The following is a 19352-nucleotide window of genomic DNA, read 5'->3' as shown; positions in this document are numbered from 1 at the left end:
GGGACACAATATAGACTGATGCAAAACTTTACCAACGACATGCTTAAAGGGACACAATATAGACTGATGCAAAACTTTACCAACGACATGCTTAAAGGGACACAATATAGACTGATGTAAATCTTTACCAACGACATGCTTAAAGGGACACAATATAGAATATTGTAAAACTTTACCAACGACGTGCTTAAAGTGACACAATATAGACTGATGTAAAACTTTACCAACGACGTGCTTAAAGGGACACAATATAGACTGATGCAAAACTTTACCAACTGCGTGCTTAAAGGGACACAATATAGACTGATGCAAAACTTTACAAACGACATGCTTAAAGGGACACAATATAGACTGATGTAAAACTTTACCAACGACATGCTTAAAGGGACACAATATAGACTGATGCAAAACTTTACCAACGACATGCTTAAAGGGACACAATATAGACTGATGCAAAATTTTACTAACGATATACTTAAAGGGACACAATATAGACTGATTTAAAACTTTACCAACGACGAGCTTAAAGGGACACAATATAGACTGATTTAAAACTTTACCAACGACATGCTTAAAGGGACACAATATAGACTGATGTAAAACTTTACCAACGACATGCTTAAAGGGACACAATATAGACTGATGTAAAACTTTACCAACGACATGCTTAAAGGGACACAATATAGACTGATGTAAGACTTTACCAACGACATGCTTAAAGGGACACAATATAGACTGATGTAAGACTTTACCAACCAACGATATGCTTAAAGGGACACAATATAGACTGATGTAAAATTTTACCAACGACATGCTTAAAGAGACACAATATAGACTGATGTAAAACTTTACCAACGACATGCTTAAAGGGACACAATATAGACTGATGCAAAACTTTACCAACGACATGCTTAAAGGGACACAATATAGACTGATGTAAAACTTTACCAACGACATGCTTAAAGGGACACAATATAGACTGATGCAAAACTTTACCAACGACATGCTTAAAGGGACACAATATAGACTGATGTAAAAGTTTACCAACGACATGCTTAAAGGCACACAATATAGACTGATGTAAAACTTAACCAACGACATGCTTAAAGGGACACAATATAGACTGATGTAAAACTTTACCAACGACGTGCTTAAAGGGAGACAATATAGACTGATGTAAAACTTTACCAACGACGTGCTTAAAGGGACACAATATAGACTGATGTAAAACTTTACCAACGACATGCTGAAAGGGACACAATATAGACTGATGCAAAACTTTACCAACGACATGCTTAAAGGGACACAATATAGACTGATGCAAAACATTACCAACGACATGCTTAAAGGGACACAATATAGACTGATGTAAAACTTTACCAACGACATGCTTAAAGGGACACAATATAGACTGATGCAAAACTTTACCAACGACATGCTTAAAGGGACACAATATAGACTGATGTAAAACTTTACCAACGACGTGCTTAAAGGGACACAATATAGACTGATGTAAAACTTTACCAACGACGTGCTTAAAGGGACACAATATAGACTGATGTAAAACTTTACCAACGGCGTGCTTAAAGGGACACAATATAGACTGATGTAAAACTTTACCAACGACGTGCTTAAAGGGACACAATATAGACTGATGTAAAACTTTACCAACGACATGCTTAAAGGGACACAATATAGACTGATGTAAAACTTTACCAACGACATGCTTAAAAGGACACAATATAGACTGATGCAAAACTTTACCAACGACATGCTTAAAGGGACACAATATAGACTGATGCAAAACATTACCAACGGCATGCTTAAAGGGACACAATATAGACTGATGTAAAACTTTACCAACGACGTGCTTAAAGGGACACAATATAGACTGATGTAAAACTTTATCAACGACATGCTTAAAGGGACACAATATAGACTGATGCAAAACTTTACTAACTGCATGCTTAAAGGGACACAATATAGACTGATGCAAAACTTTACCAACGACGTGCTTAAAGGGACACAATATAGACTGATGTAAAACTTTACCAACGACGTGCTTAAAGGGACACAATATAGACTGATGTAAAACTTTACCAACGGCGTGCTTAAAGGGACACAATATAGACTGATGTAAAACTTTACCAACGGCGTGCTTAAAGGGACACAATATAGACTGATGTAAAACTTTACCAACGACATGCTTAAAGGGACACAATATAGACTGATGTAAAACTTTACCAACGACATGCTTAAAGGGACACAATATAGACTGATGTAAAACTTTACCAACGACATGCTTAAAAGGGACACAATATAGACTGATGCAAAACATTACCAACGACATGCTTAAAGGGACACAATATAGACTGATGTAAAACTTTACCAACGACGTGCTTAAAGGGACACAATATAGACTGATGTAAAACTTTACCAACGACGTGCTTAAAGGGACACAATATAGACTGATGTAAAACTTTACCAACGACATGCTTAAAGGGACACAATATAGACTGATGCAAAACTTTACTAACGACATGCTTAAAGGGACACAATATAGACTGATGCAAAACTTTACCAACGACATGCTTAAAGGGACACAATATAGACTGATGCAAAACTTTACCAACGACATGCTTAAAGGGACACAATATAGACTGATGCAAAACTTTACCAACGACATGCCTAAAGGGACACAATATAGACTGATGCAAAACATTACCAACGGCATGCTTAAAGGGACACAATATAGACTGATGTAAAACTTTACCAACGACGTGCTTAAAGGGACACATTATAGACTGATGTAAAACTTTACCAACGACATGCTTAAAGGGACACAATATAGACTGATGCAAAACTTTACCAACGGCATGCTTAAAGGGACACAATATAGACTGATGCAAAACTTTACCAACGACATGCTTAAAGGGACACAATATAGACTGATGCAAAACTTTACCAACGACATGCTTAAAGGGACAAAATATAGACTGATGCAAAACTTTACCAACGACATGCTTAAAGGGACACAATATAGACTGATGCAAAACTTTACCAACGACATGCTTAAAGGGACACAATATTGACTGATGCAAAACTTTACCAACGACATGCTTAAAGGGACACAATATAGACTGATGCAAAACTTTACCAACGACATACTTAAAGGGACACAATATAGACTGATGCAAAACTTTACCAACGACATGCTTAAAGGGACACAATATAGACTGATGTAAAACTTTACCAACGACATGCTTAAAGGGACACAATATAGACTGATGTAAAACTTTACCAACGACATGCTTAAAGGGACACAATATAGACTGATGTAAAACTTTACCAACGACATGCTTAAAGGGACACAATATAGACTGATGCAAATTTTTTTCAACGATATGCTTAAAGGGACACAATAAAGACTGATGTAAAACTTTACCAACGACGTGCTTAAAGGGACACAATAAAGACTGATGTAAAACTTTACCAACGACGTGCTTAAAGGGACAAAATATAGACTGATGTAAAACTTTACCAACGATATGCTTAAAGGGACACAATATAGACTGATGTAAAACTTTACCAACGACGTGCTTAAAGGGACACAATATAGACTGATGTAAAACTTTACCAACGACATGCTTAAAGGGACACAATATAGACTGATGTAAAACTTTACCAACGACATGCTTAAAGGGACACAATATAGACTATTGTAAAACTTTACCAACGACGTGCTTAAAGGGACACAATATAGACTGATGTAAAACTTTACCAACGACGTGCTTAAAGGGACACAATATAGACTGATGCAAAACTTTACCAACGACATGCTTAAAGGGACACAATATAGACTGATGCAAAACTTTACCAACGACATGCTTAAAGGGACACAATATAGACTGATGTAAAACTTTACCAACGACGTGCTTAAAGGGACACAATATACACTGATGCAAAATTTTTCAAACGATATGCTTAAAGGGACACAATAAAGACTGATGTAAAACTTTACCAACGACGTGCTTAAAGGGACACAATATAGACTGATGTAAGACTTTACCAACGACATGCTTAAAGGACACAATATAGACTGATGTAAGACTTTACCAACGATATGCTTAAAGGGACACAATATAGACTGATGCAAAACTTTACCAACGACATGCTTAAAGGGACACAATATAGACTGATGCAAAACTTTACCAACGACATGCTTAAAGGGACACAATATAGACTGATGCAAAACTTTACCAACGACATGCTTAAAGGGACACAATATAGACTGATGTAAAACTTTACCAACGACATGCTTAAAGGGACACAATATAGACAGATGTAAAGTTTACCAACGACATGCTTAAAGGGACACAATATAGACTGATGTAAAACTTTACCAACGACATGCTTAAAGGGACACAATATAGACTGATGCAAAACTTTACCAACGACATGCTTAAAGGGACACAATATAGACTGATGCAAAACTTTACCAACGACATGCTTAAAGGGACACAATATAGACTGATGTAAATATTTACCAACGACATGCTTAAAGGGACACAATATAGACTATTGTAAAACTTTACCAACGACGTGCTTAAAGTGACACAATATAGACTGATGTAAAACTTTACCAACGACGTGCCTAAAGGGACACAATATAGACTGATGCAAAACTTTACCAACGGCGTGCTTAAAGGGACACAATATAGACTGATGCAAAACTTTACAAACGATATGCTTAAAGGGACACAATATAGACTGATGTAAAACTTTACCAACGACATGCTTAAAGGGACACAATATAGACTGATGCAAAACTTTACCAACGACATGCTTAAAGGGACACAATATAGACTGATGCAAAATTTTACCAACGATATACTTAAAGGGACACAATATAGACTGATTTAAAACTTTACCAACGACGAGCTTATAGGGACACAATATAGACTGATTTAAAACTTTACCAACGACATGCTTAAAGGGACACAATATAGACTGATGTAAAACTTTACCAACGACATGCTTAAAGGGACACAATATAGACTGATGTAAAACTTTACCAACGACATGCTTAAAGGGACACAATATAGACTGATGTAAGACTTTACCAACGACATGCTTAAAGGGACACAATATAGACTGATGTAAGACTTTACCAACCAACGATATGCTTAAAGGGACACAATATAGACTGATGTAAAATTTTACCAACGACATGCTTAAAGAGACACAATATAGACTGATGTAAAACTTTACCAACGACATGCTTAAAGGGACACAATATAGACTGATGCAAAACTTTACCAACGACATGCTTAAAGGGACACAATATAGACTGATGCAAAACTTTACCAACGATATGCTTAAAGGGACACAATATAGACTGATGCAAAACTTTACCAACGACATGCTTAAAGGGACACAATATAGACTGATGTAAAAGTTTACCAACGACATGCTTAAAGGCACACAATATAGACTGATGTAAAACTTAACCAACGACATGCTTAAAGGGACACAATATAGACTGATGTAAAACTTTACCAACGACGTGCTTAAAGGGACACAATATAGACTGATGTAAAACTTTACCAACGACGTGCTTAAAGGGACACAATATAGACTGATGTAAAACTTTACTAACGACATGCTTAAAGGGACACAATATAGACTGATGTAAAACTTTACTAACGACATGCTTAAAGGGACACAATATAGACTGATGCAAAACATTACCAACGACATGCTTAAAGGGACACAATATAGACTGATGCAAAACATTACCAACGACATGCTTAAAGGGACACAATATAGACTGATGCAAAACTTTACCAACGACGTGCTTAAAGGGACACAATATAGACTGATGTAAAACTTTACCAACGACATGCTTAAAGGGACACAATATAGACTGATGCAAAACTTTACCAACGACATGCTTAAAGGGACACAATATAGACTGATGCAAAACATTACCAACGACATGCTTAAAGGGACACAATATAGACTGATGCAAAACATTACCAACGACATGCTTAAAGGGACACAATATAGACTGATGCAAAACTTTACCAACGACATGCTTAAAGGGACACAATATAGACTGATGTAAAACTTTACCAACGACGTGCTTAAAGGGACACAATATAGACTGATGTAAAACTTTACCAACGACGTGCTTAAAGGGACACAATATAGACTGATGTAAATCTTTACCAACGACATGCTTAAAGGGACACAATATAGACTATTGTAAAACTTTACCAACGACATGCTTAAAGGGACACAATATAGACTGATGTAAAACTTTACCAACGACGTGCTTAAAGGGACACAATATAGACTGATGCAAAACTTTACCAACGACATGCTTAAAGGGACACAATATAGACTGATGTAAAACTTTACCAACGACATGCTTAAAGGGACACAATATAGACTGATGTAAAACTTTACCAACGACATGCTTAAAGGGACACAATATACACTGATGCAAAATTTTTCAAACGATATGCTTAAAGGGACACAATAAAGACTGATGTAAAACTTTACCAACGACGTGCTTAAAGGGACACAATATAGACTGATGTAAGACTTTACCAACGACATGCTTAAAGGACACAATATAGACTGATGTAAGACTTTACCAACGATATGCTTAAAGGGACACAATATAGACTGATGCAAAACTTTACCAACGACATGCTTAAAGGGACACAATATAGACTGATGCAAAACTTTACCAACGACATGCTTAAAGGGACACAATATAGACTGATGCAAAACTTTACCAACGACATCCTTAAAGGGACAAAATATAGACTGATGCAAAACTTTACCAACGACGTGCTTAAAGGGACACAATATAGACTGATGCAAAACTTTACCAACGATATGCTTAAAGGGACACAATATAGACTGATGTAAAACTTTACCAACGACATGCTTAAAGGAACACAATATAGACTGATGCAAAACTTTACCAACGACATGCTTAAAGGGACACAATATAGACTGATGCAAAACTTTACCAACGATATGCTTAAAGGGACACAATAAAGACTGATGTAAAACTTTACCAACGGCATGCTTAAAGGGACACAATATAGACTGATGTAAAACTTTACCAACGGCATGCTTAAAGGGACACAATATAGACTGATGTAAAACTTTACCAGACTGATGTAAGACTTTACCAACGACATGCTTAAAGGGACACAATATAGACTGATGTAAAACTTTACCAACGACATGCTTAAAGGGACACAATATAGACTGATGCAAAACTTTACCAACGACATGCTTAAAGGGACACAATATAGACTGATGTAAAACTCTACCAACGACATGCTTAAAGGGACACAATATAGACTGATGTAAAACTTAACTAACGGCGTGCTTAAAGGGACACAATATAGACTGATGCAAAACTTTACCAACGACATGCTTAAAGGGACACAATATCGATTGATGCAAAACTTTACCAACGACATGCTTAAAGGGACACAATATAGACTGATGTAAAACTTTACCAACGACATGCTTAAAGGGACACAATATAGACTGATGCAAAACTTTACCAACGACATGCTTAAAGGGACACAATATAGATTGATGCAAAACTTTACCAACGACGTGCTTAAAGGGACACCATATAGACTGATGTAAAACTTTACCAACGACATGCTTAAAAGGACACAATATAGACTGATGTAAAACTTTACCAACGACATGCTTAAAGGGACACAATATAGACTAATGCAAAACTTTACCAACGACGTGCTTAAAGGGACACAATATAGACTGATGTAAAACTTTACCAGCGATATGCTTAAAGGGACACAATATAGACTGATATTAAACTTTACCAACGACATGCTTAAAGGGACACAATGTAGACTGATGCAAAACTTTACCAACGACATGCTTAAAGGGACACAATATAGATTGATGCAAAACTTTACCAACGAAATGCTTAAAGGGACACAATATAGACTGATGCAAAACTTTACCAACGACATGCTTAAAGGGACACAATATAGACTGATGTAAATCTTTACCAACGACATGCTTAAAGGGGCACAATATAGACTATTATAAAACTTTACCAACGACATGCTTAAAGGGACACAATATAGACTGATGTAAAACTTTACCAACGACGTGCTTAAAGGGACACAATATAGACTGATGCAAAACTTTACCAACGGCGTGCTTAAAGGGACACAATATAGACTGATGCAAAACTTTACAAACGATATGCTTAAAGGGACACAATATAGACTGATGTAAAACTTTACCAACGACATGCTTAAAGGGACACAATATAGACTGATGCAAAACTTTACCAACGACATGCTTAAAGGGACACAATATAGACTGATGCAAAATTTTACCAACGATATACTTAAAGGGACACAATATAGACTGATTTAAAACTTTACCAACGACGAGCTTAAAGGGACACAATATAGACTGATTTAAAACTTTACCAACGACATGCTTAAAGGGACACAATATAGACTGATGTAAAACTTTACCAACGACATGCTTAAAGGGACACAATATAGACTGATGTAAAACTTTACCAACGACATGCTTAAAGGGACAGAATATAGACTGATGTAAGACTTTACCAACGACATGCTAAAGGGACACAATATAGACTGATGTAAGACTTTACCAACCAACGATATGCTTAAAGGGACACAATATAGACTGATGTAAAATTTTACCAACGACATGCTTAAAGAGACACAATATAGACTGATGTAAAACTTTACCAACGACATGCTTAAAGGGACACAATATAGACTGATGCAAAACTTTACCAACGACATGCTTAAAGGGACACAATATAGACTGATGCAAAACTTTACCAACGACATGCTTAAAGGGACACAATATAGACTGATGCAAAACTTTACCAACGACATGCTTAAAGGGACACAATATAGACTGATGTAAAACTTTACCAACGACATGCTTAAAGGGACACAATATAGACTGATGTAAAACTTTACCAACGACATGCTTAAAGGGACACAATATAGACTGATGCAAAACTTTACCAACGACATGCTTAAAGGGACACAATATAGACTGATGTAAAACTTTACCAACGACGTGCTTAAAGGGACACAATATAGACTGATGTAAAACTTTACCAACGACGTGCTTAAAGGGACACAATATAGACTGATGCAAAACTTTACCAACGACGTGCTTAAAGGGACACAATATAGACTGATGTAAAACTTTACCAACGACATGCTTAAAGGGAGGGACACAATATAGACTGATGCAAAACTTTACCAACGACATGCTTAAAGGGACACAATATAGACTGATTTAAAACTTTACCAACGATATGCTTAAAGGGACACAATATAGACTGATGTAAAACTTTACCAACGACGTGCTTAAAGGGACACAATATAGACTGATATAAAACTTTACCAACGACATGCTTAAAGGGACACAATATAGACTGATGCAAAACTTTACCAACGACATGCTTAAAGGGACACAATATAGACTGATGCAAAACTTTACCAACGACATGCTTAAAGGGACACAATATAGACTGATGCAAAACTTTACCAACGGCATGCTTAAAGGGACACAATATAGACTGATGCAAAACTTTACCAACGACATGCTTAAAGGGACACAATATAGACTGATGCAAAACTTTACCAACGATATGCTTAAAGGGACACAATATAGACTGATGTAAAACTTTACCAACGATATGCTTAAAGGGACACAATATAGACTGATGTAAAACTTTACCAACGACATGCTTAAAGGGACACAATATAGACTGATGTAAAACTTTACCAACGACGTGCTTAAAGGGACACAATATAAACTGATGTAAAACTTTACCAACGACGTGCTTAAAGGGACACAATATAGACTGATGTAAAACTTTACCAACGACATGCTTAAAGGGACACAATATAGACTGATGTAAAACTTTACCAACGACATGCTTAGACTGATGTAAAACTTTACCAACGACATGCTTAAAAGGACACAATATAGACTGATGTAAAACTTTACCAAAGATATGCTTAAAGGGACACAAAATAGACTGATGCGAAATTTTACCAACGGCATGCTTAAAGGCTCACAATATAGACTGATGTAAAACTTTACCAACGGCATGCTTAAAGGGACACAATATAGACTGATGTAAAACTTTACCAAAGATATGCTTAAAGGCACACAATATAGACTGATGCAAAACTTTACCAACGGCGTGCTTAAAGGGACACAATATAGAATGATGCAAAACATTACCAACGGCGTGCTTAAAGGGACACAATATAGACTGATGTAAAACTTTACCAACGACATGCTTAAAGGGACACAATATAGACTGATGCAAAACTTTACCAACGACATGCTTAAAGGGACACAATATAGACTGATGCAAAACATTACCAACGGCATGCTTAAAGGGACACAATATAGACTGATGCAAAACTTTACCAACGACATGCTTAAAGGGACACAATATAGACTGATGCAAAACTTTACCAACGACATGCTTAAAGGGACACAATTTACACTGATGTAAAACCTTACCAACGACATGCTTAAAGGGACACAATATAGACTGATGTAAAACTTTACCAACGACATGCTTAAAGGGACACAATATAGACTGATGCAAAACTTTACCAACGGCATGCTTAAAGGGACACAATATAGACTGATGCAAAACTTTACCAACGACATGCTTAAAGGGACACAATATAGACTGATGCAAAACTTTACCAACGACATGCTTAAAGGGACACAATATATACTGATGCAAAACTTTACCAACGACATGCTTAAAGGGACACAATATAGACTGATGTAAAACTTTACCAACGACATGCTTAAAGGGACACAATATAGACTGATGCAAAACTTTACCAATGATATGCTTAAAGGGACACAATAAAGACTGATGCAAAACTTTACCAACGACATGCTTAAAGGGACACAATATAGACTGATGCAAAACTTTACCAACGACATGCTTAAAGGGACACAATATAGACTGATGTAAAACTTTACCAACGACATGCTTAAAGGGACACAATATAGACTGATGCAAATTTTTTCCAACGATATGCTTAAAGGGACACAATAAAGAGTGATGTAAAACTTTACCAACGACATGCTTAAAGGGACACAATAAAGACTGATGTAAAATTTTACCAACGACGTGCTTAAAGGGACACAATATAGACTGATGTAAAACTTTACCAACGACATGCTTAAAGGGACACAATATAGACTGATGTAAAGTTTACCAACGACATGCTTAAAGGGACACAATATAGACTGATGTAAAACTTTACCAACGACATGCTTAAAGATACACAATATAGACTGATGCAAAACTTTACCAACGACATGCTTAAAGGGACACAATATAGACTGATGCAAAACTTTACCAACGACATGCTTAAAGGGACACAATATAGACTGATGTAAATCTTTACCAACGACATGCTTAAAGGGGCACAATATAGACTGATGCAAAACTTTACCAACGACATGCTTAAAGGGACACAATATAGACTGATGTAAAACTTTACCAACGACGTGCTTAAAGGGACACAATATAGACTGATGTAAAACTTTACCAACGACATGCTTTAAGGGACACAATATAGACTGATGTAAAACTTTACCAACGACATGCTTAAAGGGACACAATATAGACTGATGCAAAACTTTACCAACGACATGCTTAAAGGGACACAATATAGACTGATGTAAAGTTTACCAACGACATGCTTAAAGGGACACAATATAGACTGATGTAAAACTTTACCAACGACATGCTTAAAGGGACACAATATAGACTGATGCAAAACTTTACCAACGACATGCTTAAAGGGACACAATATAGACTGATGCAAAACTTTACCAACGACATGCTTAAAGGGACACAATATAGACTGATGTAAATCTTTACCAACGACATGCTTAAAGGGGCACAATATAGACTATTGTAAAACTTTACCAACGACGTGCTTAAAGTGACACAATATAGACTGATGTAAAACTTTACCAACGACGTGCTTAAAGGGACACAATATAGACTGATGCAAAACTTTACCAACGGCGTGCTTAAAGGGACACAATATAGACTGATGCAAAACTTTACAAACGATATGCTTAAAGGGACACAATATAGACTGATGCAAAACTTTACAAACGATATGCTTAAAGGGACACAATATAGACTGATGTAAAACTTTACCAACGACATGCTTTAAGGGACACAATATAGACTGATGCAAAACTTTACCAACGACATGCTTAAAGGGACACAATATAGACTGATGCAAAATTTTACCAACGATATACTTAAAGGGACACAATATAGACTGATTTAAAACTTTACCAACGACGAGCTTAAAGGGACACAATATAGACTGATTTAAAACTTTACCAACGACATGCTTAAAGGGACACAATATAGACTGATGTAAAACTTTACCAACGACATGCTTAAAGGGACACAATATAGACTGATGTAAAACTTTACCAACGACATGCTTAAAGGGACAGAATATAGACTGATGTAAGACTTTACCAACGACATGCTTAAAGGGACACAATATAGACTGATGTAAGACTTTACCAACCAACGATATGCTTAAAGGGACACAATATAGACTGATGTAAAATTTTACCAACGACATGCTTAAAGAGACACAATATAGACTGATGTAAAACTTTACCAACGACATGCTTAAAGGGACACAATATAGACTGATGTAAAACTTTACCAACGACATGCTTAAAGGGACACAATATAGACTGATGCAAAACTTTACCAACGACATGCTTAAAGGGACACAATATAGACTGATGTAAAACTTTACCAACGACATGCTTAAAGGGACACAATATAGACTGATGTAAAACTTTACCAACGACATGCTTAAAGGGACACAATATAGACTGATGCAAAACTTTACCAACGACATGCTTAAAGGGACACAATATAGACTGATGTAAAACTTTACCAACGACGTGCTTAAAGGGACACAATATAAACTGATGTAAAACTTTACCAACGACGTGCTTAAAGGGACACAATATAGACTGATGCAAAACTTTACCAACGACGTGCTTAAAGGGACACAATATAGACTGATGTAAAACTTTACCAACGACATGCTTAAATGGAGGGACACAATATAGACTGATGCAAAACTTTACCAACGACATGCTTAAAGGGATACGATATAGACTGATTTAAAACTTTACCAACGATATGCTTAAAGGGACACAATATAGACTGATGTAAAACTTTACCAACGACGTGCTTAAAGGGACACAATATAGACTGATGTAAAACTTTACCAACGACATGCTTAAAGGGACACAATATAGACTGATGAAAAACTTTACCAACGACATGCTTAAAGGGACACAATATAGACTGATGCAAAACTTTACCAACGACATGCTTAAAGGGACACAATATAGACTGATGCAAAACTTTACCAACGGCATGCTTAAAGGGACACAATATAGACTGATGCAAAACTTTACCAACGACGTGCTTAAAGGGACACAATATAGACTGATGCAAAACTTTACCAACGATATGCTTAAAGGGACACAATATAGACTGATGTAAAACTTTACCAACGATATGCTTAAAGGGACACAATATAGACTGATGTAAAACTTTACCAACGATATGCTTAAAGGGACACAATATAGACTGATGTAAAACTTTACCAACGACGTGCTTAAAGGGACACAATATAGACTGATGTAAAACTTTACCAACGACGTGCTTAAAGGGACACAATATAGACTGATGTAAAACTTTACCAACGACATGCTTAAAGGGACACAATATAGACTGATGTAAAACTTTACCAACGACATGCTTAGACTGATGTAAAACTTTACCAACGACATGCTTAAAAGGACACAATATAGACTGATGTAAAACTTTACCAAAGATATGCTTAAAGGCACACAAAATAGACTGATGCGAAATTTTACCAACGGCATGCTTAAAGGCTCACAATATAGACTGATGTAAAACTTTACCAACGACATGCTTAAAGGGACACAATATAGACTGATGTAAAACTTTACCAAAGATATGCTTAAAGGCACACAATATAGACTGATGCAAAACTTTACCAACGGCATGCTTAAAGGGACACAATATAGAATGATGCAAAACATTACCAACGGCGTGCTTAAAGGGACACAATATAGACTGATGTAAAACTTTACCAACGACATGCTTAAAGGGACACAATATAGACTGATGTAAAACTTTACCAACGGCGTGCTTAAAGGGACACAATATAGACTGATGTAAAACTTTACCAACGACATGCTTAAAGGGACACAATATAGACTGATGTAAAACTTTACCAACGACGTGCTTAAAGGGACACAATATAGACTGATGTAAAACTTTACCAACGACGTGCTTAAAGGGACACAATATAGACTGATGTAAAACTTTACCAACGACATGCTTAAAGGGACACAATATAGACTGATGTAAAACTTTACCAACGACATGCTTAAAGGGACACAATATAGACTGATGTAAAACTTTACCAACGACATGCTTAAAGGGACACAATATAGACTGATGCAAAACATTACCAACGGCATGTTTAAAGGGACACACTATAGACTGATGCAAAACTTTACCAACGACATGCTTAAAGGGACACAATATAGACTGATGCAAAACTTTACCAACGACATGCTTAAAGGGACACAATTTACACTGATGTAAAACTTTACCAACGACGTGCTTAAAGGGACACAATATAGACTGATGTAAAACTTTACCAACGACATGCTTAAAGGGACACAATATAGACTGATGTAAAACTTTACCAACGACGTGCTTAAAGGGACACAATATAGACTGATGTAAAACTTTACCAACGACATGCTTAAAGGGACACAATATAGACTGATGTAAAACTTTACCAACGACATGCTTAAAGGGACACAATATAGACTGATGCAAAACTTTATCAACGACATGCTTAAAGGGACACAATATAGACTGATGCAAAACATTACCAACGGCATGCTTAAAGGGACACAATATAGACTGATGCAAAACTTTACCAACGGCGTGCTTAAAGGGACACAATATAGACTGATGCAAAACTTTACCAACGACATGCTTAAAGGGACACAATTTACACTGATGTAAAACCTTACCAACGACATGCTTAAAGGGACACAATATAGACTGATGTAAAACTTTACCAACGGCATGCTTAAAGGGACACAATATAGACTGATGCAAAACTTTACCAACGGCATGCTTAAAGGGACACAATATAGACTGATGCAAAACTTTACCAACGACATGCTTAAAGGGACACAATATAGACTGATGCAAAACTTTACCAACGACATGCTTAAAGGGACACAATATAGACTGATGCAAAACTTTACCAACGACATGCTTAAAGGGACACAATATAGACTGATGCAAAACTTTACCAACGACATGCTTAAAGGGACACAATATAGACTGATGCAAAACTTTACCAATGATATGCTTAAAGGGACACAATAAAGACTGATGCAAAACTTTACCAACGACATGCTTAAAGGGACACAATATAGACTGATGCAAAACTTTACCAACGACATGCTTAAAGGGACACAATATAGACTGATGTAAAACTTTACCAACGACATGCTTAAAGGGACACAATATAGACTGATGCAAAATTTTTCCAACGATATGCTTAAAGGGACACAATAAAGAGTGATGTAAAACTTTACCAACGACATGCTTAAAGGGACACAATATAGACTGATGTAAAACTTTACCAACGACGTGCTTAAAGGGACACAATATAGACTGATGTAAAACTTTACCAATGACATGCTTTAAGGGACACAATATAGACTGATGTAAAACTTTACCAACGACATGCTTAAAGGGACACAATATAGACTGATGCAAAACTTTACCAACGACATGCTTAAAGGGACACAATATAGACTGATGTAAAACTTTACCAACGACGTGCTTAAAGGGACACAATAAAGACTGATGTAAAACTTTACCAACGACATGCTTAAAGGGACACAATATAGACTGATGTAAAACTTTACCAACGACATGCTTAAAGGGACACAATATAGACTGATGTAAAACTTTACCAACGACATGCTTAAAGGGACACAATATAGACTGATGTAAAACTTTACCAACGACATGCTTAAAGGGACACAATATAGACTGATGTAAAACTTTACCAACGACATGCTTAAAGGGACACAATATAGACTGATGTAAGACTTTACCAACGACATGCTTAAAGGGACACAATATAGACTGATGTAAGACTTTACCAACGACATGCTTAAAGGGACACAATATAGACTGATGTAAAACTTTACCAACGACATGCTTAAAGGGACACAATATAGACTGATGTAAAACTTTACCAACGACATGCTTAAAGGGACACAATATAGACTGATGCAAAACTTTACCAACGACATGCTTAAAGGGACACAATATAGACTGATGCAAAACTTTACCAACGACATGCTTAAAGGGACACAATATAGACTGATGCAAAACTTTACCAAAGACATGCTTAAAGGGACACAATATAGACTGATGTAAAACTTTACCAACGACATGCTTAAAGGGACACAATATAGACTGATGTAAAACTTTACCAACGACATGCTTAAAGGGACACAATATAGACTGATGCAAAACTTTACCAACGACATGCTTAAAGGGACACAATATAGACTGATGCAAAACTTTACCAACGGCATGCTTAAAGGGACACAATATAGACTGATGCAAAACTTTACCAACGACATGCTTAAAGGGACACAATATAGACTGATGCAAAACTTTACCAACGACGTGCTTAAAGGGACACAATATAGACTGATGCAAAACTTTACCAACGACGTGCTTAAAGGGACACAATATAGACTGATGTAAAACTTTACCAACGACATGCTTAAAGGGACACAATATAGACTGATGCAAAACTTTACCAACGGCATGCTTAAAGGGACACAATATAGACTGATGCAAAACTTTACCAACGACATGCTTAAAGGGACACAATATAGACTGATGCAAAACTTTACCAACGACATGCTTAAAGGGACACAATATAGACTGATGCAAAACTTTACCAACGACATGCTTAAAGGGACACAATATAGACTGATGCAAAACTTTACCAACGATATGCTTAAAGGGACACAATATAGACTGATGCAAAACTTTACCAACGATATGCTTAAAGGGACACAATATAGACTGATGTAAAACTTTACCAACGATATGCTTAAAGGGACACAATATAGACTGATGTAAAACTTTACCAACGACGTGCTTAAAGGGACACAATATAGACTGATGTAAAACTTTACCAACGACGTGCTTAAAGGGACACAATATAGACTGATGTAAAACTTTACCAACGACGTGCTTAAAGGGACACAATATAGACTGATGTAAAACTTTACCAACGACATGCTTAAAGGGACACAATATAGACTGATGTAAAACTTTACCAACGACATGCTTAAAGGGACACAATATAGACTGATGTAAAACTTTACCAACGACATGCTTAAAGGGACACAATATAGACTGATGTAAAACTTTACCAACGACATGCTTAAAGGGACACAATATAGACTGATGTAAAACTTTACCAACGGCATGCTTAAAGGGACACAATATAGACTGATGCAAAACTTTACCAACGGCATGCTTAAAGGGACACAATATAGACTGATGCAAAACTTTACCAACGGCATGCTTAAAGGGACACAATATAGACTGATGCAAAACTTTACCAACGACATGCTTAAAGGGACACAATATAGACTGATGCAAAACTTTACCAACGGCGTGCTTAAAGGGACACAATATAGACTGATGTAAAACTTAACCAACGATATGCTTAAAGGGACACAATATAGACTGATGTAAAACTTTACCAACGATATGCTTAAAGGGACACAATATAGACTGATGTAAAACTTTACCAACGACATGCTTAAAGGGACACAATATAGACTGATGTAAAACTTTACCAACGACATGCTTAAAGGGACACAATATAGACTGATGTAAAACTTTACCAACGACATGCTTAAAGGGAAGCACTATAGACTGATGTAAAACTTTACCAACGATATGCTTAAAAGGACACAATATAGACTGATGTAAAACTTTACCAACGACGTGCTTAAAGGCACACAATATAGACTGATGTAAAACTTTACCAACGACGTGCTTAAAGGGACACAATATAGACTGATGTAAAACTTTACCAACGGCATGCTTCAAGGGACACAATATAGACTGATGTAAAACTTTACCAACGGCATGCTTCAAGGGACACAATATAGACTGATGTAAAACTTTACCAACGGCATGCTTCAAGGGACACAATATAGACTGATGTAAAACTTTACCAACGGCATGCTTCAAGGGACACAATATAGACTGATGTAAAACTTAACCAGACTGATGTAAGACTTTACCAACGACATGCTTAAAGGGACACAATATAGACTGATGTAAAACTTTACCAACGACATGCTTAAAGGGACACAATATAGACTGATGTAAAACTTTACCAACGACATGCTTAAAGGGACACAATATAGACTGATGTAAAACTTTACCAACGACATGCTTAAAGGGACACAATATAGACTGATGTAAAACTTTACCAACGACATGCTTAAAGGGACACAATATAGACTGATGTAAAACTTAACTAACGGCGTGCTTAAAGGGACACAATATAGACTGATGCAAAATTTTACCAACGACATGCTTTAAGGGACACAATATAGACTGATGCAAAACTTTACCAACGACATGCTTAAAGGGACACAATATAGACTGATGTAAAACTTTACCAACGGCATGCTTAAAGGGACACAATATAGACTGATGTAAAACTTTACCAACGACATGCTTAAAGGGACACAATATAGACTGATGCAAAACTTTACCAACGACATGCTTAAAGGGACACAATATAGACTGATGTAAAACTTTACCAACGACATGCTTAAAGGGACACAATATAGACTGATGTAAAACTTTACCAACGACATGCTTAAAGGGACACAATATAGACTAATGCAAAACTTTACCAACGACGTGCTTAAAGGGACACAATATAGACTGATGTAAAACTTTACCAGCGATATGCTTAAAGGGACACAATATAGACTGATGTAAAACTTTACCAACGACATGCTTAAAGGGACACAATATAGACTGATGTAAA

At 36.4% G+C, this 19352-nt stretch overlaps 1 protein-coding gene across 1 annotated transcript in view; it reads right to left on the bottom strand.

Annotated features, from left to right (window-relative positions):
* The window catches only part of LOC128241058 (uncharacterized), a 33067-nt gene that overhangs the window by 9686 nt on the left and 4029 nt on the right, over window positions 1-19352 (bottom strand). The gene's annotated exons all lie outside the window — the stretch shown is intronic.

Source organism: Mya arenaria, chromosome 7 (assembly GCF_026914265.1).
Source record: "Mya arenaria isolate MELC-2E11 chromosome 7, ASM2691426v1".
NCBI lineage: Eukaryota > Metazoa > Mollusca > Bivalvia > Myida > Myidae > Mya > Mya arenaria.
The sequence above is the reverse complement of the archived record's forward strand: the minus strand, read 5'-3'. Positions and strand labels throughout refer to the sequence as shown.